The sequence below is a fragment of the Mytilus californianus genome, unplaced genomic scaffold, assembly GCF_021869535.1.
Source record: "Mytilus californianus isolate M0D057914Y unplaced genomic scaffold, xbMytCali1.0.p SCAF_3, whole genome shotgun sequence".
NCBI classification, from domain to species: domain Eukaryota; kingdom Metazoa; phylum Mollusca; class Bivalvia; order Mytilida; family Mytilidae; genus Mytilus; species Mytilus californianus.
In genome coordinates, this window is record NW_026262679.1 from 70,507,809 (window position 1) to 70,535,664 (window position 27,856).

A 27,856-nucleotide genomic window follows, 5' to 3' on the forward strand; every position below is an offset into this window, starting at 1 on the left:
TAATTCTAGAGAATTTTACAAACAAATTTATTGCTATTTTCATTGTTGCAAATGCACTTCCGTTTTGTGGTAATGGCATGTTCTTGCCGGCGTGAGAAGATAAACACAAGATAAATCACAATAATCGAACACGTGGGCTGCTTTTCATGAATACTGAAACAAAGATCGAAAATATTAGAACACGATCTTCATTTTAGTAGCTTATGAAGCAGTTTCACACTTGTTTTACACTAGAAAAGGACCCGGAAATATGCTTAAAATGTATGTAATATTTTGTAAACAAACATGAAACAAGGAATATAAATGCAAGTAATTCTTCTTTAAGTTTCCACCGATGCGATCCTTCGTTTATTGAAGGTATATTTTACATCGTGATCGAATGATCCCAGCACAAGAATCATTCACGACCGTAAAATCATTTGAAAGTTATTTTTTAATGGAAATGGGAAAAAAGCAAAAAACAGGGACAAACATTAATGTGTATTATAAATTATATAAAATTGAGAATGGAAACGGGGAAAATTACATGTCAGGACAACAATCCGACCAAATAGCAGAAGATGACCTGTGGCCACTATGGGTATAATGGGTCTTCAACACAGCGAGAAAATCCAGCCCCTGGAGGCTGGGTCCAGCTAGCCCCTAAACAATAATGTATTGTCCAGGGAAAATGGACGTCACACTTAACGCCAAAACATATAAATGAACCAAAAATTAAAATGCATACAAGACTAAAAAAGACTAGAATTTCACGACTTGGGACAGGGTGAGGCGCAAACAATATTTCAGCGAGGTTAAACATGTTTTGTCAGATGTTAACCCTCCACTGTCTGTAACCAATGTGGAATAAGCAAAAACACAGCAATACCCACACTAAAATGAGTGATGCTCATTGTACAATGTACTTGTGGTAAATGTTATGACACATTTTTGACAGACCACTTAGTGTCCAAGAGTCGTTTTCACATTAACATGGTTAATCTTACAACTAAGATCGATAGTACAATGTAATTCATGGTGTGTTGACTAAATCACCATTTATTTGCAACTTGGCAGTTGTGTTATATATAAAAAAGAAGATGTGGTATGATTGCCAATGAGACAACTCTCCACAAGACCAAATGACACAGAAATAAACAACTATAGGTCACTGTACGACCTTCAACAATGAGCAAAGCCCATACCGCATATATAAAGTCAACTATAAAAGGCCCCGGAATGACAAATGTAAAACAATTCAAACGAGAAAACTAACGGCCTAATTTATGTACAAAAAATGAACCAATAACAAAAATGTGACACATCAACAAACGACAACCACTGAATTACAGGCTCCTGACTTGGGACAGTCACATACATACAGAATGTTGTCTACATCAGACACCATAAGTAAATTAATACTAATGACTATTTGACTTTTCGGGGAAAAAGGCAGGAGTTTCTTTTGCAAACAGAATTTTCATTTACTCTGTTGTTAGTTTAGATTATTAGTCCCCTACCGACGAAGTCGAATGGGACTTTTGGTTTGCACTTTGTCAGTCTGTCTGTCCATCCATCAGTAACCCCACCACCCTCTTTTTCTAAAATTCTGGGTCCCTCCTGTAGATTATTCATGCAAAACTTGGCACATATGATACTGTGATTATTTAATGATCATGATGATAACATGGATAAGGTGAGGTGCATATTGAACTATATATTTCAAACAATTTACTGTTGTATTAAAATTTTGTTCTCTTTGTTAAATTTTATGTCAAATGTCTTAATTAATAAAGTTATATCAGTATGTGTTTTGCTAGAACAGTACACTTTTCATGGACAGAATTAAAAAGTTAGATTAATTCAAATCGGGCTATGCTTATAAATTAGTTGGAATTGAAAAAGGGGGGTACATGTAATAGTTCTTATAATTATTTTCAAAGTGGCAAAATGTAAAAGGTTATTCAGGTTATTTCATTGATTCGTTACTTTTATAATTTCTTTATTACATACAAATAAATGCACATTTTTTGTATTTTTTAACATATGGGAAGTGAACGGCCATACTTTGAGTTAGAGCTGGTAGATATTCTATGATTTTAATATATATTTTTGCCTAAAAGTAGAACATTATATAAAAAAAAAGATGTGGTATGATATCCAATAAAACAAAAGAACAAATGACACAGAAATTAACAACAATAGGTCACTGTACCGCATTCGACAATGAGCAAAGCCCATACATTTGTACCACATAGTCAGCTTTAAAAGGCCTGTAAAAATTTAATTGAGAAGGTGCAAGTCTAGTGTGTTTTTTTTATATTTTCATTTACCAGGTATTGTCTGAAAGAAATGCAGGTAACAAAATGTTACAAATATGTTTCTAGGATTTCGAAAAAAGGGGCAAAAGGCTTCCCAAACTAGGCAACGGTTGAAGTGGGACATGTAAAAAGGCTATGAATTAACCATATATGTACCTCCCCTAAATCCACCTCTTTAAAATAATGAAATAATTTTATTTTCAAACTGAATAGACATTTCTTATAGACTTTGCATGACCTAAGACATGTTAGAGTAGGGAATTATAAAAGAGTTGACAAAGTAAATATTCAATCTTTATTAAAGACAATACCGATATATCCATTTTAATCATGTAGCTTAGCCTAAGGTGGTTTATTTTTTACATTAATTTATTTAACAATGTTAAATGCCCTAATATATTATGTAGCATGTATGTAAAGCAATTGAAGAATCATTCAGTGTATCAAGGATTCAAGATTTATTATAATTATTCAAAATTTAAATTAATGTGGGTCTGAAAAATAAAAGATTATCCAAAGAAGGTGGCTTTACATGCATGATGCATAACATAAAAATGTTTTTTTTTTTACCAATTTAAAATTTTTAAGGTTTTTTAATTCTTCCACATGAGTATAAAACATGCTTGGCCATGTATAATTGAATAGAAAAAAAACGACAGTGCAAGGGCTGTATAGCCAGTCAAGGTAGTTAAAACTCCCATCATCACCATGATTGAAAAAAGTTATTTGGTCAATTTAGGCAATAACGCATATTTACACATAAAAATTAATACAGAAGCTATAGGAAATAGATTGTTTTTGCAAAAGTTAAGAAGTACAATGTACGCTAATGCAATATATTTTTCAATTTTTAGTGGAAAACTTGCATGTAATTTTAGTCCTAATTGTTATACACATGTTCATTGTATTTGGTGAACTAACTATCCTACCAAAGAAAATAAAGGTAGTATATGAAATGAAACAGGTACACTTATCAAAATAATTTACTGTTGAGAACTTTATAAATCTCAAAAACACTGTTTTAGCATAAAAAAAACATGTGTGCATTTAAATTAATTGTAAGAGGGAGGAAAGGGGGGGGGGGGGTGACAGGTATTTGCATAACTGATTATACAGAACAGGATTTTTAAAATTGGCACACTTTGAAAAGAAAATCATAAGGTTATATGAATAGAATAAACCTGTGAAGTTGGCCTGCTACTAATCAAACCATGCAATTCAACACTTTTAAATTAGTTATTTTTTGGGGGGAATTTATTGAATCTAAATAAGTAATTTATGGGAACTGAAATTTGATCATAAATGAGTACTTTTGTCACAATACTGCATGTTGTTATTTATATTTATTTGAAAAAGTTACCAAGATTGGATTTTATTATGCCCTGCCACAAATGTGGATGGATTATATAGATTGATACTAGTATACCTTTGTCAGTCCATATGTATGTACATCCCTTTCCAGTAAAGTTTTGCATTTATCTCTATTTCTCAGAAACTAATGGTAATATATCAATGATATTTTTTCTCCACAGACATCTTGTATACTAGTAATGCTAGTAGTACTATACATTACGTGAGTCACTTTGACCTACATTTATTGCTTTTGTGTCTTTGGTTAAGTCTTGTGTTTAGGTTCATTTCACAGAAACCTATTGTGATATATCATCACTACAGTATTCTTTAATGATACCACACAGGTCATCAACAATTTGATTACTGTGACCTACATTTAATGGCAGGACATCCTGTGTCTTATAGACACATTTTCTATTTAATACAAATCTAATAACACACTATTTAACCTGAAATTTTTATGTAAGTAATTTCAAAAGCATAAAACGGATAAATTGACAGATGTAAAAAAAGGATTATATGGCGGGTGTATCAGATTCAACTATCTCATGTGTTAATTTTTATACATAAACAAGTACTAGGAAATGAAAGAAGAATTTGTCTATGTCAAACTTAGATATGCTCCTGTAATAATTCCATTATACAACAAACATAGAAGCTGTCCTGTGTGCTATATTTGTCAGCATTGTGTTTAAAATTTCAAACATATATAAAAAGGTGGGATATACGGGGCATGATTGCCACTGAGAAAACTTGCCACCAGAGACCAAAAGAGATAGAAGTTAAGAGATATATGGCCTTCAACAATGAGCCAACTCCATACCGTTTGGCAAACTATGAAACCAAATGACAAATGTAAGGCAATTCAAACATGTCAAAACAGTCGGATTTATGTACAAAACACCAATAAAATAAAAATACCTTGCAAAGTTTCATCAAAATTGGAATACTTATGTTAGAGGTCCCTGAGGTGGGATATTTATTGCAGATGAGGGATTGTCTTGTAAACTGAAAAATCAGTTCAAGTCAGGTGTCTGAGTGAGTCTCTAGGTTTCATAAAGAAGGCAAGTTTTATTACAATCAAGCAAGAGATACTAAAATTATCAACTGAAACCAGTGGTATTAAACAAGTGAACGAGCAGACAAACTAAGAACTGTTTGCCTCAGGGATTCCACAGTCTATATAAATATGCAGGTTCTAAAAACAAACACACCCCTACTGTAATAGATACTGCCTGGTCATTTTTCAAATAGTTTGGTATTGAATTTGAACTGAAAATTAAAAAAAATCCCAAAAATTAGTGATTTTCCATTTTGACTGCTGGTTGCCATGGCAACCTATATGCAAATCAACTGTTTGGAATGTTATATATATTATATATGGTCTTACATGTATAGAGGGTATAACAAGTTTTTATAACCAGGTCTCTCTATATCTGGTCTCAAAATTAGAAAAATGTGTAAAAGACAGAGTTATCTCCCTTTTTGAAAAAATGCTCATTATTTTTAATGATGTACATTTTTTGTCTTAACTAGACGGTGACTTGTTGATTTTTTTTTTATTATTTAAAAAGACTATTTCAGCAACAGAAAAAACACAAACATTAAAAAATCCTATATTAGGTTTCATGAGAAATTCTTCAAAAAAGACGGCTATGCATTCATTTCCCTATCATTTCTATAGTAATCTTGAATGAAAACCAATAAACTTGAACCCTTCAACAAAATTTAACTAGACGGTGAACCCATTTTTTTATTTTTATTTTCCACTTAATATATGATAAAGTTCATTTATAAAAAGTATTAGCCAAATCCTATATTAGATATTTATACCACCCAGCCACCTTAAGAGAAAGATAAAAAAAAATGAAAAAATAAGATGTGTCTAGATTGCCAATGAGACAACGAACTATCCACCAGAGTCGTAAGCATGTATAGGTCATCGTACAACCTTCGGCTAAATAACGCGTTGCCTGAACTTTCACTATCAATTTTGACTAAAATTCAACAAAATCTTTCTTTAAAAAAGATCTAAACCATTTCAGGGAAAACATCACTTCCATTTTAATGTACCATCTGATATACAAAAGATTTAATTTCAAATTTATCATGAACTATTTTCTAACATTTTAGATCCAAAACATGCTTTGTCTTTAATTATTCACATAAGGTTGTGTGTTGCCTTTTGTGTTTTACAGTATTATAAAAGAAGCTGAACCATTTTGACAGACGTATTTCTTTTTTCTGATTTTTTGCCTCCTTTTAATAATACAACGGATATTTTTACAGATTTTGCAGTTGAATTGTATTTAATTGCACTCACGATCTGATACCAGATCTTTCACGATCCGATCGAAATTCATGATCACCGTTATTTATTCTTTCACGATTATTTGTCTCAATATCCCGAATGACAGCCGTGATTATACTGTGAGGTATAATTATATCTTTTATTTCCGTTCAATGTGTATAAATTGTTTTTGAGATACGGCGCGACATGTGAAAAAAAAACACACACCTGTTTTAGTTACTAAGTCCCGTAACTCAAAAAGTTTTAATCTTATTTTCACCAAAAAGTATACAGATCGTTTGACCATCATAAGAAACAACTATGTAAAGTTTCATGAAATTTGGATAAGTCGTTCTCAAGTTACGGTGCGACATGTTTACGCCGGACAGACAGACGGACAGACGGACAGACGACATTTGTATATCATAATACGTCCCGTCAAAATTTTGACGGACGTATAAAAACGGTATTCATTATCCAGATGAAGATATCAAATATTATGTATTGAAGACAGTTACAACATAGTCTTGTTACCAAACATGGCATTATGTTAGGGTCGTACACTAGAAACCAGCTTAAAACCACTGATTCCCTGTTTTTGAGTCTGTCAGCTGTATCTATTGACAATTTCTTACCTTTTTAACAAGCAGTTTAACTATCGAAAAGCAAAGTAATTGTGTAACAGATGTCTACCAAACTTATCATGCAAAACTATGGAAATTGTAGTCTTAATATCAGTTCATATGTAATCACTGTACAATAGTTTTAACTAGTATTTTGTATCAAAAAATATATTTCAAAATCATTGGTTTATATGTATTGATAAAAATACATTTCCAATATTAAGTTTAAATTTGTAATCAGGGATTTTACAAAATCCCTAGCAATATTTTCAGTGATTTTATAAAATCCCTGACAATTTTAGGGATTTCACAAAATCACTGAAACTGTTAGTGATTTTACAAAAATCACTAATTATTCCAGGAATTTTACAAAACCCCTGATTTTACAAATTCACTGTAACATATATATGGGAATAAAATAAACAAACATAGAGCGACTTTTATAAATGTAATACATCTTATGGTCTAAATTGTCAGGTTGAAATCATGACAAAAACCTACACCATGCTTTATTTCCTGTACGACATTTTTTTTATGACAATATATTAGTTAATAATTCCATTGAGAACAAAAATCACAACTGTCAATTTCCAGAGAACATACGTGTCTGAATTTTCAATTGGTCTGTCATTTGATAAATATCACATACGTCCTTTAAACAAAATACCAAAAATGTCTTAGTTATTAATGAAGTTGCAGAACATCTAGACATAGGGCTTAATTTACCATATTTTATTGTCATGTAGACACACTATCAATGTTCATTGTATCTTAAGTTGATTATTAACAAAGTTCACCCTAAAATAATAAATAAATGCGATATGGATCTTTCTTAATCTGTTGAAGTAACTGTCGCACTGGCCAATAAAAACGAACAAAGAGCCTATCAACATTTGAGAAAGATTTTTTTTGTCTACTATGCTTAGCCCCCATTCCAATTAGAAATGTGTTTCATTATAAAGAAACCCATCTTTCTATGCTAATTACTAACAAAATATATATATTCATCTACTGTCTATATATTAACCTTGAACAAATAAAAAAAAATCTCAATACAATTCATATGATACAATATCTGCTACGCTTTCATTAAAAACATGCTGTCACATCTTGGTTGACATTGTGGAGGTTTTATTATTATACCAATATTTTGCAACATGTTACAAGCTTAACTTAAATAAATGTGTAGAAACCTCAAAAAACATTAATGTCGTCATCTTCTAGGGCTTATTAGAAATGTTATTTCTAACCTTTCATATAAAGTGGTTGCACATCAAAGATTGAAAAATCATTTATAGCAAAATAATGAACTGTAACCAATAGTATTTAAATCTTAATAGTCTGGCATAGCTCTAATAGTTTAGGAAGGACATAAATCTGACTATAAATTTTAGAACGTTAAATAAAATGAAGAAAATTGTTAAAAAGTGAAAAGTAAAATAAAAATATAAAAATTGAACTTGGAAACTATTACCTAAATATATATTTCATATAAGAAATAATGAGGTAATGTAAAATCTATTATACTTGACGAACGTTTTAAATTGATAAGTACTGTGGGTAGTACAAAAATGCGCACAGGATATTCAGAAAACATTTTACTACTGTGTATTTTATGTAATGAAAAGAATAAGAAAAGTCTTGAAATAATAAAAAATTAAATAAAAGATAGCGAAACATAGCCATAATTTTTAGAACTGTTTTGCCAATCAGAAAAAGCAACATTGCCCGTTTTGGCTATCAGGGAAAGCAACATGGCCCATACATGTGAAAACACACATACTAAATTTTGAAATTCTTTAAAATGTAAATACTTAACGCTTGAAAGTTATGTTTGTGGTCCGGCAACATTTGCCAGCAATACCATTATATTTGCTCACATTTGGCCTAAGAGTAATTTTCATAACATTTTCACGCATTTCTTATAGCAAATACATACACATCAATTGTTTAAAAAAAACCTTTAGTTAGTTTACCCATCTATGTGTATATGTGGAAGTTAAATTTCAAACAGGATGATCCAGTATAGATATAGTATGCAAATTTTAAAGAACACCATCACTGTAATTCAAGTGTCATAGGATCAACTGTTAAACGTGTATTGGAAGTAGACCTATGTTTTTTCTTGTTTTTTTTTCGGAAAATCTGCCGTGTTTGTTCAGTCACAAAGGTTTCTGCAGTTGACCAATGTATTAAGTAAAGTGAACGTTTCATAATTAGTTACTATATATATATAATAGAACACTGTTCGATGGCCAATTTTCTAAATTGTTTAAGAACCGCTTTACCCTCACTTCACCCATCCTCCACCTTTTAGTACAAGAACATTCGTACTTTTCGTATGCTATCTATACGCAAAGTTTCGTAGCCGAAGAATACTTAATCAGGTTTATTATATTGCCATTTTTTTTTCCAAACATGTATCTAAAATATAAAAACACATTGTGCACGTATCGATGGGAAACGTTGTGCTTTGTATCAGAGTTTTGATTATTGATAAAAGAATTATTACATTTCAGAGAAATTTCTAAATGGCCAGGTTTAAAAAAATAGTTTTAGAAAAAGCTGTAACTTTTACTTCATAGATCTGAAAAGAGAAATATATATCCTCATATTCGACTGGGAAAAAAAACTAATCAAATACACCAGGCTTATAATTGTGTACGCCACGCAGACATACGTCTATACAAATATGTCATCACTGTCGCTTGAATTCATGTTTACGTTCTATTCCATACAAAAGCCTACAGTGAACTTGGCGAGCACATATATTAGAGTAAACTTCTACTACTCCCATTTTCTAACACATTTTGTTTTATTATTTCTATTCTATTTTTTTTTTTTATATACATATAAGGACACCTAAGAGGCAATGTCGATCGTCTTCCAAAATTTAATGTCAGACTTTGATAACACAATACTAACTTATACACTATTGAATTTACCATAACTTGTTATCTTATTTCCCTTTTCATATCTTTTTGAATAAAAGTAGACGTGTGTTTACGTCAATGAGAAAGCAATCTAACAGTACACAATGCCAAAAGGCACCAAATTAAATTTACATTTTCGAAATTTTTGTAATCGACCAAACGCTCGGGAATTTTTTTTGTCACTTCAATTTGATTTGTTGGGGAAATTAAAACCTAACAAGAGGGATAAGACAAACCATTGTTTTAATGGTATACATTGATTAAAAATGTATGCATACTGTCTTAAAAACTTACAATGCAAAATTTTGTATTGATTTTGTTTCCAATTATATAAATTTCTTGAAAGTGTGAATTTAATGTGAAGAATTTCTTAAGCCTTTTTCTTGATAAAATGCATTTCTCTCGTGAATAAAATGATTATTACGTACACAATAACTATACCAACAATACTGTAACGATTTTGAAAATAGTTTTAAATTTTCTTGCGCTATTAAAAGAAAAGTGTTTTACTCGTTTTCATTTTTTTACAAGAAATTTCAATTGCAGTTTATCCATTTCTCTTTTTAAAAAAAGGCTTGTTCTAAACCTTTTGACGTAATAGATATCGACTTAAAGTGTAGTCTGTCGTTTTTATAAACGTTACAGGTCGTGTTAATTTACCTGATACTGTTGAATAATACGTCATATACAATCATCTGCATAAAGAATAAATTAAAACATTATTTACCTTCGGTTGTTTTCTTCGTCACCTTCGATATAAGAGATCGCGTCATCAGCTACTTCTTATAAGCTTTGTCAGTAAATAAATATGTAAAAAAATCTACCAAGAGTAAACGACAATGGTAGCTTTTACCAACAAATTAAATTCGAGCATACTATAATTGCTTACTTCCACGTCATTTGAACTCTGGTGGATAGTTGTCTCATTGGTTGTCTCATTGGTAATCATATAGAAATAAGAAGATGTGGTATGAGTGCCAATGAGACAACTCTCCATCCGAGTCATAATGTGTAAAAAGAAAACAATTATAGATCAAAGTACGGCCTTCAACACCGAGCCTTGGCTCACACCGAACAGCAAGCTATAAAGGGCCCCAAAATGACTAGTGTAAAACAATTCAAACAGGAAAACCAACGGTCTAATCTACATAAAAAACGAGAAACGAGAAACACTTAAGAACCACATCAACAAACGACATCCACTGAAACAGGTTTCTGACTTAGGACACGTGCACACAAATGAGCGGGTTAGCACATCTCCTTATTTTTATATTGATGCATTTTTAATTTTCACCAAGAACGATGGTGGTATTCAACCAAACATTTAAAATACGGGTTACAATAGTTCTCCACATGAACTGAAAGAATTTAGATTTTCATCGTGAATGCCAGTTGAAAACATGGTATAAATTACAAAGTCTGTTACCATTGGTGTCGCAGATATGTGCTATTTAACTTTGGAATTTCCAGAATGACTGCCGTTACCATGGATACCGCAGAACAATGATTGGGGGTCCGTTTTGGCGACTTTTGTGTTAGCATCCTAACACAGGATTACTAGTTATCCTAGTATAGTAGCTATCGCTCATATACATGTAATTAGGGTTACTAATAACCTTACTTCTAGCTATCGTTCATGTGCTGAGGTTGGCTATTAGCATAAGTTTCAGCTATCGCAATCGTTCATATACTGAGGGCAGCTATAAACCTTACTACTAGCTATCGTTCATATACTGAGGTTGGTTAACCTTGTTAATAGCTACCGCTCATATAATGAGGGTACTATTATACACTTTATTTCTGGCTTCCGCTCATATATTGAGGGCGATTAAAAACCTAACTACTATCTACCGCCCGAATTGTAAGGCGAGTGTCAAATATTATGGTGACTGAATTTCATAAACTTATAAAAACGTGTCGACAGGACTTTTTCATAAAACCTGAAGAGGCCGGACACTTCCAAACAACAGTGCTGCTTATACTAAGAGTAATGATTTTCTGTGGTCAGATATTAATGTGACTTCAAAGAAAACACAATAAAAGGTTATATCAATATAAACAATTCTTCATAGTAGAGCAATGCATAGATCAGGTATGCCAAACCCTATAAATTGTGTGTTTCTCTCTAATGTAATTCTGTATCTTAATATCAGTTAGACACTTGCTGTAGGCAATATAACTAAAAGACAATCGTGAAATTTGTCGATAAATGTATTCACATAGAACTATAAAACATCCCTCAATTACTGATCTCTATTAACCGCGGCCATTATAACATGACAAACATAATTATTGCTGGAAATGATACAGAGACGTGATGCTTTTGAGAAAGAAATTCCTAATATTCCCGATAAAAGGTAAATTATGTATGCTTTAGTGTCGTAATGGAAATAAAAAACAATATTGACGACATAAGTTAAATATAATGATCTGTGTCTCTCTTGAACTATCTGACATACAATTAAAACGCTGTGCACGGTAAAAGAAAAAACAAAAACAGTTTCTATGATCGACGTCAAATTGTGCAGACGGGCAACAGACCCAAATCAAAAATGTGCAGTTTCAATTATACACAAATTTAAATCTTGTTTCATTCGTCATATTTAAAAAAGAGGTTCCCTGGAACTATTTCACTAATTTAAAAAAATAATTGTTCTTTAATTATATTTAGTTTTGTACATTTTATAGTGAAATGTAATTCGTCTTCTACTTCTGAACGACACAAGGGATAAATCATCTCTTCTAAAGGAGTTTTAGATACCGACCTTGTTCAATTTTAAGAATACTATTACGTATTACTTTTTTGTCAATGCTTAACATTAAATAGGTTTCCAATTTTTAATTTTCTTTAGCTGTCTATATGTTCTAAGCTAATTGCCGTCCAATGATTCATTATCACAAACACATTTTCTTTCCAAGAATTCAAATATCTATTATTTAAGTTTGATATGAATTGCATACAATAAACGCCTTTTTGAAAAAAAAGTGTCCTGATTTTCCCATACATGTGAAAAATTTAACGTAGCAAGTAACTGTTCGATCTTTTTTTGCCAATCCATTGGGTAAGTATAGACGATTGTACGATAATTGGTCCATGTGCATGCTGATCTAATGACTGGTAATCATGTCGATTGTTATTTTTACATGTTAAGTGCCAAATTAGATTTCCAATTAACATCTAATAAAATTATCTTATTGGCTTGTATTTCATTACAGCGACGGCATCAAGTGTATTGTGATTTATGCTGCTACAAATGTATATAACCGGAGGAAAAATCCGTTAGAATTTATTATATCTATTAACCCTTTATGAAATAGCTTTGCGATTCAAGCATCGGTCTTCCTAAACATTCAATAATATGTTCAGTAAAGTGAAGAAAATTAGTTGCAAATATAGAGATGTTATTTCACAGCTGAGTAAGCCAATTCTATATATATTTCCAAGATATTGTAGTATGTTCCATACAGTATTGTTAACGGAATAATTGATCTCATTTACACAGCGATAAAAACTAAAGTTTGATACTTCGTTTAAAATGGACATTTCAAGTCAATTGCTTTTATGCTATGGCGAATCTGACAATTTTGTGACCATGATTCATTCCAAACTAAGCAAAATAGATTCTTCTACTGCTATGATTATGTTCCTACGTTTTTACGATAAATCGATTTAGTTAGGGACAATGGTGGACTCGGGAAATTTTTAAACATTAATTTATAGATGTATTTTGAATTTTTCATGATTTCTGATTGACTTAGATGAATTAAGTAGAATTTGAGTGGAAAAGTGCGTTTAACCAGTGCCATTTTCGTTCTTTAGTACACGTTGAAGTGCCAGTTGTGTGAAATAAAATAAAGAGCTATTCCCATTGAATTTGTAGACTGGTCGTATGATATTTCAAATGAACAACTGTTTATGCCAACGAATCGAAAATATTTTCACATTCGGCACTCGCAACTCGAGCGTACCATCAAAAGATTCTTATTTTCGGCAAAATAATGTTTCACTCTAACAAAACGTGACAAAAATGGCCCCAAGTTATCGTTTGGTTCATTTATTGCATTATAAACGTCATATTCCAACTCGCTCATCAAAGATTGTTTATTTTTGTTAATTTTCCTTCGTCCGCCATAACCCGAATAATTCATCGATCTCTCCTACTTACTAATGAAGTAGTCGTAGATCAGCGGAATATATCGACTATTCGGGTTATCGTCCGGCATTGAAAAAGCGATACGAAATAAGGATCGGAGGAAGATTACGGACCAACTATGACCGAAATCCGTAATTTTATGATATTAACTACAGGCATCGCGTAACAAAAGCAAATCTGGTGTGCTAATCCACTGGACCAAAGAAACGAAAAAAAATAAATATTTATATATTTGTTTTTATGAACAAATATCCCTAACAAAGAATCAAAAAGGATTTGTTTCTTAACCCAAAACAATTCAAGTTTCTCTATCACATAGCTTTTGCCTTTATTTATAAGGGCTGAACGTAATTATCGATACTTATCCACTCAATCTAATTTATTGAGATGACTAACTTTAAAAAAAATTAAACATCTGTATAAACCTATTGGTACCGTCAGTTTTGCATATGTCACAAACAGAAAGACGTTCTCTACATCCACACATGCGAGCACGCGCATCCTCTCCCCTCCCCCATATACCATTATTTGCCAAGGTGGTAACATTTTTACCTGACACTGACCTTGAGAAAAAATTCTTTGCGACGAAGCAAAACGACACACTATATAGCGCATTGATTTCGATTTCCTTGATATTTTAAGACTGAACAAACTTGCTTGACAAAATTCATTGAAACTTTAGTATATCAAACCCAATGCAAAGGCTAAACTATTTTGGCAAAGTAAACCATATGCAATACTATACTTTGAATATACTAGTAATAATACATTAATCAACCAAGTACTATAACAATTAGAACTATCGTCTTTTTACCGCTAATGGTAAGGCATATTTATGAATCTACATTTTATCGCCCAAAAGAGAACATAAGTAAACATGGAATTTAGCACAATATATTTATATACTGAGACTACTACAGGTATATATGACAACATTATATTACTAAGTTTTGTAACCTATGACTCAGGCCAAGGATTCATGTTTCATAGTTTCAGTACAGAGGTTTCAGTATATCATGACAACCCAAATGTACATGTAGTTGTTAGCCATATTAGTTATTTTGAGCTGTCAATAATGAATGAAGTATTTTGTAGACTGCAGTTAGAAAAGGATAAAGATCTTGAAATTTTGTTAATACACTGAAAGGCATATCTTTGTTTATAAACACGTTTGTAAATGTAACCGTTGTGCTGTTTAAATCAACGCAAACATCATGTAATAAGCGTAAAAACAAAAACAAACTAAAGGCTTTTACTAATAAACATAAATATTAAATTTTCAGAGAATTGATTGTCAAAGCCAAAATTGGAAGGGTGGATAAAATAAACGGGAATGATAAATATTCTGCCTCGTATGTAAGAATAGTAACTTACAAAACAACTTAGTACAGCTTATGTGTAAGAGATAATAAATCATCTGGTAAGCTAACATTGTATCTCTTAGCTAGTCAGTTATAATACAATTCGTCAATAATTCATATATAAATACTAAATACTTTTGGCAAGGAAGGTTCATTCACCCTTAATAAGAATGGGAAAACGAGCAACAAATGTCAACATTTTCGTAAACAAGTTTTTCAACAAGATATATTTGTTGTTAAGAATTGCACCTTACGGCCAAGGGTTACACCAACTACTAGATTTGAATAATACTGTGAATCCAATTATTACAGACCGGAACACGTGTTGCATGTGCCTACGAAATTGTATCATATGTTTTTAACATGTTAACGACGATAATTCTGTAACAAATATTTTACATCAGAATAATTTCAACGAAGAAAATAATTATAGAAAACATGTTTTTAATAGACAAGATTTTAGAATATTAGTTTATTTATGTTATCCTTTATTAATATATATATCATCATTCACTTTTTTTTATTCTGTTCAACAGTACGACCCAACATTAGTCATTCTGTATATATCTAAGACATGTGTGTCACTTTTTCTTTGATATTACGTTAAAACTTAAAAGGAAACGAAATACGTTAAAGTTATGGATCGTCAATAACACATGTGGATATATCTTGCAACATACGTTTGTATATTATCGATTAATAAATATGATTGTTTGTTAATTAACCTGTTAAATACAATTTCCTGTGAGACTTTACAACATATAAATAAATAAAATATTATTAATATTTGCGAGATTTGATATCTTCTATTCATCTTCAATTATAAATAATTCTGCAGAACAGTTAAAGGGTGTGAACGAAGATAGTTCCCGTCACATTTATAAATACTGATAGCAGAATTTCTTCAGAATCACTGTTCATTAGCTGAGGATCTATAGGATTACTTACTTCAATTTTTGCCATCCTTTCATTACATTTTAAGTTGATGTAGTTCTGTGATGACATGTTGAAATAATAACTGAACTTGAATAACATGATTACATTTTGATTAGAAAATAAAGAAAGAAGCAAGTTCTATGCGTCAAATGATTTAAAAAATACCCTTACCTTTGGCTGTTAACTATAGTTCGTCCTGAAGTGAAAAAAGAATAATTATATCACCAACAAAGGAGTCTGTTTTGTCACTTAACACACATAAAGCATCATGTAAGGTTTCGCAGACATCCTGATAAAAATAACATCGCTTGGCAGCGAGTGAAGATTTTTCATGAGTGAAGTTACGCTAGGTTTTTGTTAATATTCAAACGCTACTCGTCAGTTGACGATCGATCAATGAATAGAAGAAATTGATCATCTTGAGAGGAATTCAAATGACAAACTGAACAGCATCAGTACCGATAAACAATGTATCTCAAACTCAAATTAATCTACGAACTGCCTTAATACGGATGTATAGTAACTTATAGAATACATCAAGATATTGATTTCATTTATAGAATGTTTATTAGTTAACTTTTTTATATTTCCATTTCAATTGAAATGTGTGAATTGTATAATCCTCTCACGGATCGTTTGTGAAGTTTCTAACCAACTCATCACGCTTATTGCCTCCTAAATAGTCGCATCTTTACGGCTAACAGTTCACCATTTCTTAACACCAACGTTAAACGGCTTAAGGCTTAACTATCTATAGATGTGTATAGAAAAGTTAGGTGATTATCTTATGAAATATACATTTGTCTTGTCATCTGTCACATATTGATTAAACTGTGCACCGGAGACACATTGTATATACAATATTCATTAATACGGTATTGTAAATCTGAATTGTAAGTTTAAAATAGACACAAATAAATTTAAAATAATTCACCAAATGAAAAAAAAAGAAATACAGCAAAGACAAAAGGAACAAAAAGATAAGCAAATATCATTGACAAAACTGAAGATTATTGACATTTTACCAGTTTTTACACATCTCTGGTTTACAATGCGGCTAATAGTATGGCACTATCTATGATCAATTTTGTACATTCTGAAAAATCCACAAGGAACAAACATTTGTAACTTTAACGAAAATTATAGTTGAAACTACTCCTTGATAATTCGACTTATAAGGTTATAAAGCTCCCTACATGTATGCATCAGTAGTTGACATAAACATTCTTCTTTGCTTCTGTTTGTCAAAGGTAGTCATTATTTTTTTTTCTCGTGCTATTTTCAATCTGTGCCCTTAACAACTTTTATTGTTACACTGATTTAGTCCTGAAAATCGTTGAAATATTGCTTGGGGATTTTTAGATCTTTTAAACAATCAGTCAGTTTTGCAAGTTTTGAGACGGAAAAGATATTTGGGCTTATTTCTCAAGATGAATTTGGATAAAAGTGCTTTAGCTAAGAAAACACGTATTGTATACTATAACGAAACAACGAGTATATAAATAGTCCCCTAAACCGCTATCCCCCGATGCAAGTTACATCCATCGCTGTTTGGAATGTATCAAATGGGCAATCCGTCACTCGGTATGGACTTAATTGTTTTTTCCAGTGATACGAGACTGCTTGCTACGCTTTATCACAAAAAGTCCCAATTAGCAGCACTTGTTTAAGTTAGTCTATTTGGGACTGTTGCCGAGGTTAAATTATCCGAACCCACCCAGCTCTCTTAACATTTCTTGTGACAGTCAAATGTGTCACCCTTTTCGATCTCATCAAAACTCCTCTTCTATTTCGCCTAAATAATGCGAAAAAATGGAATGTATATATATGAAAATAATTAACTTATTATCTCGGAACGTTCCTAGCAGGAACAAAACCGAAGAAGGGCTAAGGTACGTGATGTCTTTTGGTTGATTTAAAGTCGTCTATTACTAGTATTAAAATCTTCTTGAGTACATAAAATGATTTTATAAAGTATAATGTAACCATAAAGCGATAGATGTAACTTAAAAAAATCTCGTGTTGACGTAAACTTGATTTAGAAAGAAACATTAGTATACATTTACTCGCAGAATAGTTAAGCTTCATTCACACCAAACTAGTTCTAAAAACGTCCGAACCAGTCCTTTGAAAACGTAAAACAAGGTGCGGTCTAGCTAGAACCTACAGCCTTGGTCGGACAATGTCTATAACGCGACCCTTGTTAGTTCTTAAACAGTTCTTGATACATCCATCTCGTCTTTATCCCTTCTGCAGTCAGTTTATATTCATTTCAGATCGGGAAAAATTGCCCGTTAACCTCATGGGGACACCGTTTCCAAGCAGTCCAAGCCCGTCTGTAGTACGTTTAAACCGGTTCGTAACTAGTTCTACTTCAATCCTTATAGTCAAAATTCGTTCTTACTGGTTCTTAAAATTCGATCACCTCGTTCACAGACAGTTTCACTTGTTCTGACCACGTCATCATCTCAACCCTATTGCGTTCTGAACGTAACTGTCATCTCTTCCTGGCCTGACGGCTATAAAAACCCAGCACGTTTCTTCCAGTCCTCATTCTCGTTCGCGGCTATTTATATATTTTTCAGTTGTGCTGGTTATTTTACAACTTGTTCATTTAATGATGATACTGCATATGGTGACACGCTTTATGATTGTCTAATATTCCGTTTGACGAGAATGAATATGTTAATGTACCGGTAATATGTATTTTATTTCCCTTCTATATAAACTAGACATGTGACCACGCTCACTGAAAATACGTCCAGTCCACCCCTCTGAGCTTAAAATTTATTCACGTTTCTGGGCATAGAACTTACCAAATGATGACCTAGTGAGAAGACGGCCAGTGTTATACAAAACCTTGTCTGATTGTACTACAGACGGGTGTACGTTTTAAGAACTGTATAAGAAGGCAATAAACGTACCAAAAACGAGTAGATCGTACTCAGAACCTAAGGCAAAAGTTTTGAACTGAGTAGAAACGTGTTGCTAACGTATTCAGAACTTGTTATTTTGTTTTAGTCGTATTTAGACGGATTAAAGACGCAGTAAGGACGTAATGAGGTCGAATTGAGTCTGTGTGATGAACATGTTTAAAAAAAGAAATCGGTCTGTGTGTACGCGTAAATCCAATTGACGCCCAACCGCACCACGTCATAGTACGTTCCAAGTACGGCAATTATGTTCATAGTACGTCCATTTCGTTTTAAGTACGTTGACACTCTGTCTAATTGCAGGACGGGATGGTTGCCCGAAATTTTTGAGCAGTCTCAAAGTTCTGGAGCACCAATCCCAATCAAACCCGTCCATGAAGTTCATAAACAGACCGTAAAAAGTTGCTACAACGCCTACTCCGTTTTCACACAGTTTAAGTTTAGTGGACACTTAGATATTACACAAAATTTCGTATCAGTTGGTTAAATAAAAAATAATATTTATTTTACTAATTTGACATATAGAGGGAACCAGATATCATTGCGATATACTGCACACGTTTAAGATATCTTCAAATATGAAAACCGTCCTTCTGAAGGAGTGGAAATATGTGGACCGTGTTAAGAGCATGATACTCTTTAACACAAAGAATTCTAACTAGCCTCGATCGCTAAGATTAAAGTTAATTTGGGATAGTGTTCAGCAACCTTACACTATAAGTGAACCGATTTGTTTCCTATAAGAATGACAACTTACAAAATTGGCAGTGTACCTGTCTAACCTGAAACATTGGATAGGAAACAAATCTTATCTAGACCTGTTTATGCATGGTTTTATATTTTGCGTCATGTCTTTAGTCAGCTCCATCATACAAATCTGCTATACTGGATCAGCATTAAGCTGATAGTTTTAAAGATATGTTTAGTGTTAATGTGACATATTACCGTATTTGATCCGGTTTAACTAAACCTCAATACCTCAATGGTAAAATGAACGGTTACCAGTAAGCAGCGCTTTTGGTATATAATGAATCTACCTTCTATGTAGTTAAATATTTACATTTATCAAATATCTCTTTTATAAAAGAATACCTGAACCAGCTGTGTTTTGCACATATATCATAGGCTTATAAATATTAAGTGTGTGTACATACTGGTAATAGTGTTTAATCATTAGAGTATAATGTCGCAATGGTAAAATCTAGATGTCAATACAATTAAAAGTACTAACGATAGTCAATTGAAGCATGAAAATTATCACAAATGGACAGAACATGTTACGATATTGAAAAAAAAAAAAATATAAGAGGGTTCAACGTTCACACTTCAAATATAATTTAATTATAATTACAGAATGATGTTGTGGTTACCATGCATTGATTTTGCGAATATAGTAGCCAAGAAAAAACACCATACATAGTGCACGACCCGAAGATCCAAAGGGGAGCGCATTATGTGTTTAATCGTGGGGCTACTATTTCTTATAGTCGATGCTTAACACACTATTCTTATTACTATTCATGCTGACTTAATTTCTAATTATGAACCATAATTAAAATAATCTCAAAGTATCCATTATTTGTACTATAGCATATACCAAACAGTCATTGTAGGGATGACGCGCTGCCAATTTAGCTCTTGAAAACCGATAAATTTATCCACATAGCACCATTACGATCCTTATATGCCAGTTGTATTTTAAAAGACAAATGTATCTACTAGCTATTGAGCATCATTTAATGTACTTTTCTGCATTCAGTCAACTTTAAACTATTGTCTGATCGGTTGTCAGGTGGAATTTTCGAAAATTCAAAAACATTTAAAAACATTCAAATAAAATATTTCGTGGAAGGGCAGACTAGAAATGTTCAGAGGTTAAAGACTAATTACCCTAGATAACACACACAAAAAAAATGAAGTTTTTTTGAAGTTATGCATTTTTAAGATCCAGCTGTTAAGTCTGTCGTCAAGTACTTTAAGTAAAAATTATTATTCGAACACACCTACTCTGTTGTTATGACTCATTAGAAAGGTATTTCACTTGACCCATATATTTCATTATTTAGTACTGTAATGTTTTAATGTTATTAAATCAACATGAAGCCTAAATATATAAAAATAATAGAATCTGAAGCGAGATGATGTATCAAATATTTTTGCTTTATACGTTTTCAAGACAGAATAGCCAACTAAAACACGCCCGAACATAAAAAAGGTGCACTCGACTTTCTCTTTTCGATGCAATTATTGCCCATGTTTTGGATGTTTTCCAAAAAAACTATCGCTGGGGGCAGAGATGCAAATTTGTTCTTTTGAAAGATCAATCTATTATCTTACTGGTCATTTTTTTTCGGCGGAATTTATGCTTATGCACAAAAAAGATCCATTTGGATATGAACCTGCCACAATCGACTGTTTTATAAAAAAATTTCTATGATTTAAAAGTTTACAAATATCTCGAAGCTCCTTACTATAATTCAAGTAAAAACACGTATATAAGATGCATAAAATCCTGAATTATGCACCTTTATTAAATTTTTAAAGCCCATAAACAGATGTAAACAGTTCAAATATACAAATTTTGCTTTTTTACCTTCTCTAACAAAGAGTTCCATTTCTTTTGTTTCATTTCAACTGGGTTTCCGCCTGCAAAGGGAAAAATCTTAGTATGTATTAGATACACCTTGAGGGCGTTAGTCCGAATGGGTGTATCTAATTTACACCAAGATATTATTGACAATGCAAAATGATAGTTTTCAATAATTTAGGGGGGTCTTTCAGCGATTTGACATTATGTTATTGAAAAGCATGATAAATGCAGGATATCCAATTTCATTTAACGACATCTTGGTGTAAATGATAAAATGAAATAAAAATCCCCGAAAGTTGTACAATACAACACAATATTACAAGCAGACGACAATTGTTATTAAAAACTCATTAGGAGCACGTTCTGCCTTTTCTATGGCTTACTACACGAGATATATTTTTAAACCACGAGATGGTTCTAAAGAGCTTAAATTTTTCGATAAAATAACGATTATATTTATTTTGCATAGTGATCTGTCATCGTAAAATAATTCATTTTCCACATGTTTGAAACTTTTTTCAATTTACTTCATATATAAAAATTCAAGTTTTACAAAATCTAAATGATATTACCCTTTTGTCTAAATATAACACGATTTAAAACAAATGTATAACATATGCAATGTACATTTAAGCACTAAAACAATATATTATACATGTAATAAATTGTATAGATGTTACATTAGTAACCAACAGGAATTAATTGTTATAAGTAAGATAATAAATAGTTTAGATTCCTATAGAATAGTGGTGTTGGTTAAGAATGTTATTCTTCTTGCTTAATGCTATCCTCAACCATCCAAATTTATACAACTTTTATCCAAGTCTAAATGAAATACTATAAAGATCGTTTCACAAAGAATCACATATTTTCATATGACTACGTACATCTCCTTTTACGTATATTGGTTTAGTATCGTATCATATTGCAATGCCTTTCTTATATACAAATGAAACATAATTATTATTTTGGAAGAAATTTTTTGGTCTATCTTTACCAATGAAAAGTTTCTTCATGATAAAATCATCTTATTAAATTGTCAGAGCGGATATATTTTCGCCAGTCACTTGCATTTGTGATTTTTTTTATACTTTGACATTAAAGTTTGTTTATAGAGAAATGAAAAGCCGTATATAAACGACACGAATTCTATCTTCTGTCAATGCTCCCTCCTTTCTTAAAACACACATTTGCCTAATTTTGACCCAAGAAAATTGATTGTTATGTCTCTAACTGATTGAATTTTTTTTTGTTATTATAAATGATTTAAAATTTAATATTCTCGCCATTCATCTTGTATACTTTTTCATGATATAACCCCAAGCCCTACTCCATTTTTTATATGCTTGTAATTGTATTATATATATTGATTTCACATAAACAATTAAATTAGTCTGGCTTGAACATGTGTTAATGTGTTTAAGTTATGTTTTACACCATGTATAACTACTCCTTACATAAGCTGAATAAAATAATGCAAATGTCTGCCTTTAACGGTTGTCATCCCTAACTTGTCAGTCTACAAGGTAAATAATTAAACTGACTTAAGTCCAACTTAAACTGAATGTTCTGGGACAGCTCTAAAATCATGCCACTATAATTTTTTTACATACTAGAACACACCTGCCACATCGCGGGTCCGTAACTGAATTAAAGTACCTATGCCTTATTTTTAGCCTGGATTTTTAGAATAAGTATCGTCATCTAATAATGTAATGTTGATTGTAAAGTGCACAGTTTTCCCTGCTTTCAAAATCTTTATGTTTGAACCCGTCCTGGTTTTCTTACTACAATAAACTTACTATAAACTTCTCCTGATAGAGGAGGGATTTGCAGAAGGTAACAGGTAACTTCAACCGGAAACGACATGTGTCAGATAGTATTGGTATTGGTATCGGATTCGACCCGGAACTTGTTAATTATTGGTAATATTAATTATGTGAAAAAACAAAAAGGCCTGAAATGGTATAATTTTTAAACAACACCATTTTCTTAAATTAGTTATATATAAAATTGAACTCTTTGATCCGTCGTTTTTACGTCATGCTGGCTAGTGAATTGGACCTCGTTATTTCAGTAGTATAGATACAACATGTATATGGTCACAACATTATGACATTTATGTTGCCCTTTTGGTCTTTTTAGACTTGCTATACCAGATGACGTTAATTAGAAAATCAACTAAGAAATGGGCATGTTAGTCCCAATGTATCTATCATTATGGCAGTCAAAACTTATCATCTTGAACAAACCTTTTATAAAGCCATGTACATATATAAATATATATATATCATCTTCTCCGCAAGTTTATTGTTTTCTGTTTGGTATTGAATTAATAATTAAGATCCATTTTTTTACATCTCGTGATCAATTTATTTGGCAATCGTTAATGGCAGTCAGCAGGGTTTAAGAACATCAGTTGTTCGACCTGTTAGTCAAATGCGATTTGTTAAAATATACTTTTTAACTTTTTTGGTCTTTTGGAAAATGTTGTTTGTGCTGTATAGACCCCTCTACCAAGAAATTTGTTTTGCATGCACACGTATAAAAATTGCGGTTTTTATCCAACGCAATCATAGGTTTGAACGTTGTTTTCAATTTAGACTTGTTTATATTTTTTCGTTTGGGCTTGTACTATATTTTTCTTCGGGTTAATATGATCCGTTCATCCTATTACGACTCTTCAAAATTAAAGAGTCTATCCTAAATTGAGGTAAATTATATGGCCTTCCAAATACCGTTTCGATTCCTAACATCACTGAAGAGACATTAATTGTCGAAATCCGGATATGGTGTACAAATTTTTGCACCTCATGTTTGCGGTATACCATCTTCTCCGCAAGTTTGTTGTTTTCTGTTTGGTATTAAATTAATAATTAAGATCCATTTTTTACATCTCGTGATCAATTTATTTGGCAATCGTCAATGGCAGTCAGCAGGGTTTAAGAACATCAGTTGTTCGACCTGTTATTCAAATGCGATTTGTTAAAATATACTTTTTCACTTTTTTGGTCTTTTGGAAAATGTTGTTTGTGCTGTATTAGACCCCTCTACCAAGAAATTTGTTTTGCATGCACACGTATAAAAATTGCGGTTTTTATCCAACGCAATCATAGGTTTGAACGTTGTTTTCAATTTAGACTTGTTTATATTTTTTCGTTTGGGCTTGTACTATATTTTCCTTCGGGTTTATATGATCCGTTCATCCTGTTAGTCAAATGCGATTTGTTAAAATATACTTTTTCATTTGTTTGGTCTTTTGGAAAATGTTGTTTGTGCTGTATTTAGACCCCTCTACCAAGAAATTTGTTTTACATGCACACGTATAAAAATTGCGGTTTTTATCCAACGCAATCATAGGTTTGAACGTTGTTTTCAATTTAGACTTGTTTATATATATATATAAAACGACTGAATAATAGCCAACGATAAATCTTACGGGCCGATGAATCATATTAATATGATACAGTACACTACAAAATATAATATATAACCAGCCTAAAAGGGTACAACATCACCAAAAAATGACAATAAACGAACAAATGTAACTATAAATATTTCGGATAACAGATATCCTTCATCAATATGAGCACGATGTAAAATGAATCAGATAAATCTATTCTGATTATTAAACTATAGCAATCTTGAATTCTATACAATAAAAAAAGTGAAACAGTTTCACCCGAACATCATATGTAGAGACGCTAATAAATTTTTAAAATTTCCAAAAAACGACTCAAAGACATGCCTGAAATGAAAATAGTAATTATAGATATGAACTGGCACAACTTTAAAATTCCAAAATGACGTCAGTTAAGATGTTATAACAACTGCGTGTAAATACATTCCCAAAAGAACAGCACTGATCGATATAAGCTGGTAAAATATGACAAACAGAGGCTGCGTATTTATCATTCCAAATAAATAGCAGTTTTATAATGAAAAGAAAAAATAATAGTAAATTTGGGCTAAGGTTAAAAGTTGGACGTGGATGCGTACTTGTATATCCCTACCAAATGAAAAGAACCCTGGTATTTAAACTAGTAAAATTCCAAAAATTCCAAAAGAATCCTTAAAACTGTAAGAGTCAAGTAAGGAAGCCGGAGTAACTGGAAACAAATGATGTCAGGAAAATGAGTGATGGTAGGGAAAATGAGTGACTCATTCTATGTTTTTTCATTTAGGCCCTCTGGGGAAACTGTCCTTAGCTTTCTTATCCAAAACCTTTCCCGAGCAAGTCTTTCGGCCCTTGACCAACCCTCGTTGTGGTCTATGATTGTGATTGTAAGGTTTTTGAGATCAGCTTGGGCGTGCCCAGGTGATCTCAAATGACGACTTACGGGGAGGTCGGGCTTGCAGGTGTAGTCACTTCGATGACCATTCATGCGTTTGTTGAAAGGCTGTTCTGTCTCGCCAATATACTGCATGCCACATCGACACTGAAGAAGGTATACAACATTCTGTGTTTTGCAAGTTACATTACAAAATATAGTGTACACAGACCCAGTGGAGTGGCAAGTAAATGTTTGAGTATTCAGTATTTGTTGGCAAGTCAGACATCGTCTGTTACCACACGACTTGCACCATCCTGCAGTTGAACAGCTTTTATTAGAGGAGACGTCAGCTCTCACAAATAAGTCTTTCAGACTTGCTGGTCTCCGAAAAGCTAAGACAGGAGGATTGGGAAAGATCTTGGATAATTTTGGGTGATTGGCAATAGTTTGCCAATTGGCACGGATCAAACGTGAAAGGTTAGTGAAGGCGGGATTGTATGTTAAAACAAACGGAACTATTTTGTTGCGCCTCTTCTGTTTGTACTGTAATAGGTCATTGCGGCTGTTGTTATTAGCACGCGCAAATCCCTTATCTATGTCCAATTTCTTATAACCTCGTTTGGTCAAAAAACCGCGAAGTTCCTGTAACCTTTTAGTGACAGCCTCCTCAGAGGAGCAAAATCCGCTTTACTCTGAGAGCTTGACTGTACGGGATACTTTTTGTACAGTGTTTGGGGTGACAGCTTTGGGGAGAAAGGTACTGATGTTTATCTGTAGGTTTACAGTAGAGATCTGTTGATATGACACCGTCCTTAATAGATGTAGTAGTGTCTAAGAAAGATATTTTGGAGTCGGAAATTTCATATGTAAATTTAATTGACTGGTGTGCGTTGTTTGCAATTTTTGTTGGGATTCAATCCATTTCATGTCAACATCATCGATGAAACGGAACCAGGACAGAGGTTTGGATAAAGATGTTGAAATAATTTGTTTCTCTAATTTTCCCATGAAAATATTGGCGTACGACGGTGCCATTTTCGTCCCCATCGCTGTCCCGTTTATCTGAAGGTAATTTTCACCATTAAAGGTGAAATTGTTGCATTTCAGAACCAGAGTGAGCAGCTGGACTAAACATTCGGTAGGTGGTTCTAAGGTGTTGCGAGAGTCCCATATTTCCTTACACGATTGTATTCCGTCATCATGAGGTATGTTGGTATACAATGAGGTGACATCTAAAGTGACAAGGAGGGTTTCCGGAGGAAGAGGGTTCATGGATTCCATTTTACGAAGATAATCTGCTGTGTCTTGAATGTGAGTAGGAAGATTTTCTACATGAGATCTTAAATGAAAGTCTACGAATTCCGAGATTTTCTCAGTCGGGTGGCCGTTTGCGGATACAATGGGTCTACCAGGGTTGTTAACCTTGTGTATTTTGGGAAGAAGATACAATCGACCAGGCTTGGCGTTCTCTGGTTTTAAATATCCGATTGTATTCTCATCTATGTGACCGTCATCGTGCATGGTTTGTAACGCAGTAATAATTTTGGAACTAAACTCGGAAGTAGGGTCATAGTCAAGCTTCTTATAAAATCTCTCATCAGAGAGCTGACGCTCTGCTTCCGCGATGTAGTTAGCTTTGTCCATTATCACAACGGTACTTCCCTTGTCTGCTGGTTTTATCACAATATCATCTCGGTTTCTCAGCGATTGTATGGCTTTTTTCTCGTCAGAAGAGGTGTTATAAAATGACGAGTACTTGTTGCTAGCTAGATGAACAACATCCGATTTGATTTTATCGATAACATCTTCCAGTGTAGCAGATTTACTAGGTTTAGGAATCCATGAACTCTTCTTTTTAAAATGCGGAATTCTGATTTCTTCCTCCGAGTCAGACGTGTTTGAGTCTTCCTCATTATCCTTGTTACCAAAATATTCTTTGATTCTGAGGGTTCTGGCAAAGTTATTAAGGTCATCTTCCAGTTTCATATTATCTATGGTACTGGGAGTAGGGCAAAAATGCAAACCCTTAGATAAGACTTTAATTTCGTCCTCAGTTAAAGAGACTGTTGATAAATTGACAACCGTGTTGTTGGATTTGACCGGAATTTG

At 32.6% G+C, this 27,856-nt stretch overlaps 1 protein-coding gene across 1 annotated transcript in view; it reads right to left on the reverse strand.

Moving 5' to 3' along the window:
- Positions 1-27,856, reverse strand: part of LOC127734988 (5-hydroxytryptamine receptor 1-like) — a 133,028-nt gene that overhangs the window by 75,796 nt on the left and 29,376 nt on the right. The window contains exon 2 of the mRNA XM_052245047.1: positions 16,122-16,146. The gene's annotated coding sequence lies outside the window, so the exon portion shown is untranslated. The remainder of the gene's footprint in view (positions 1-16,121; positions 16,147-27,856) is intronic.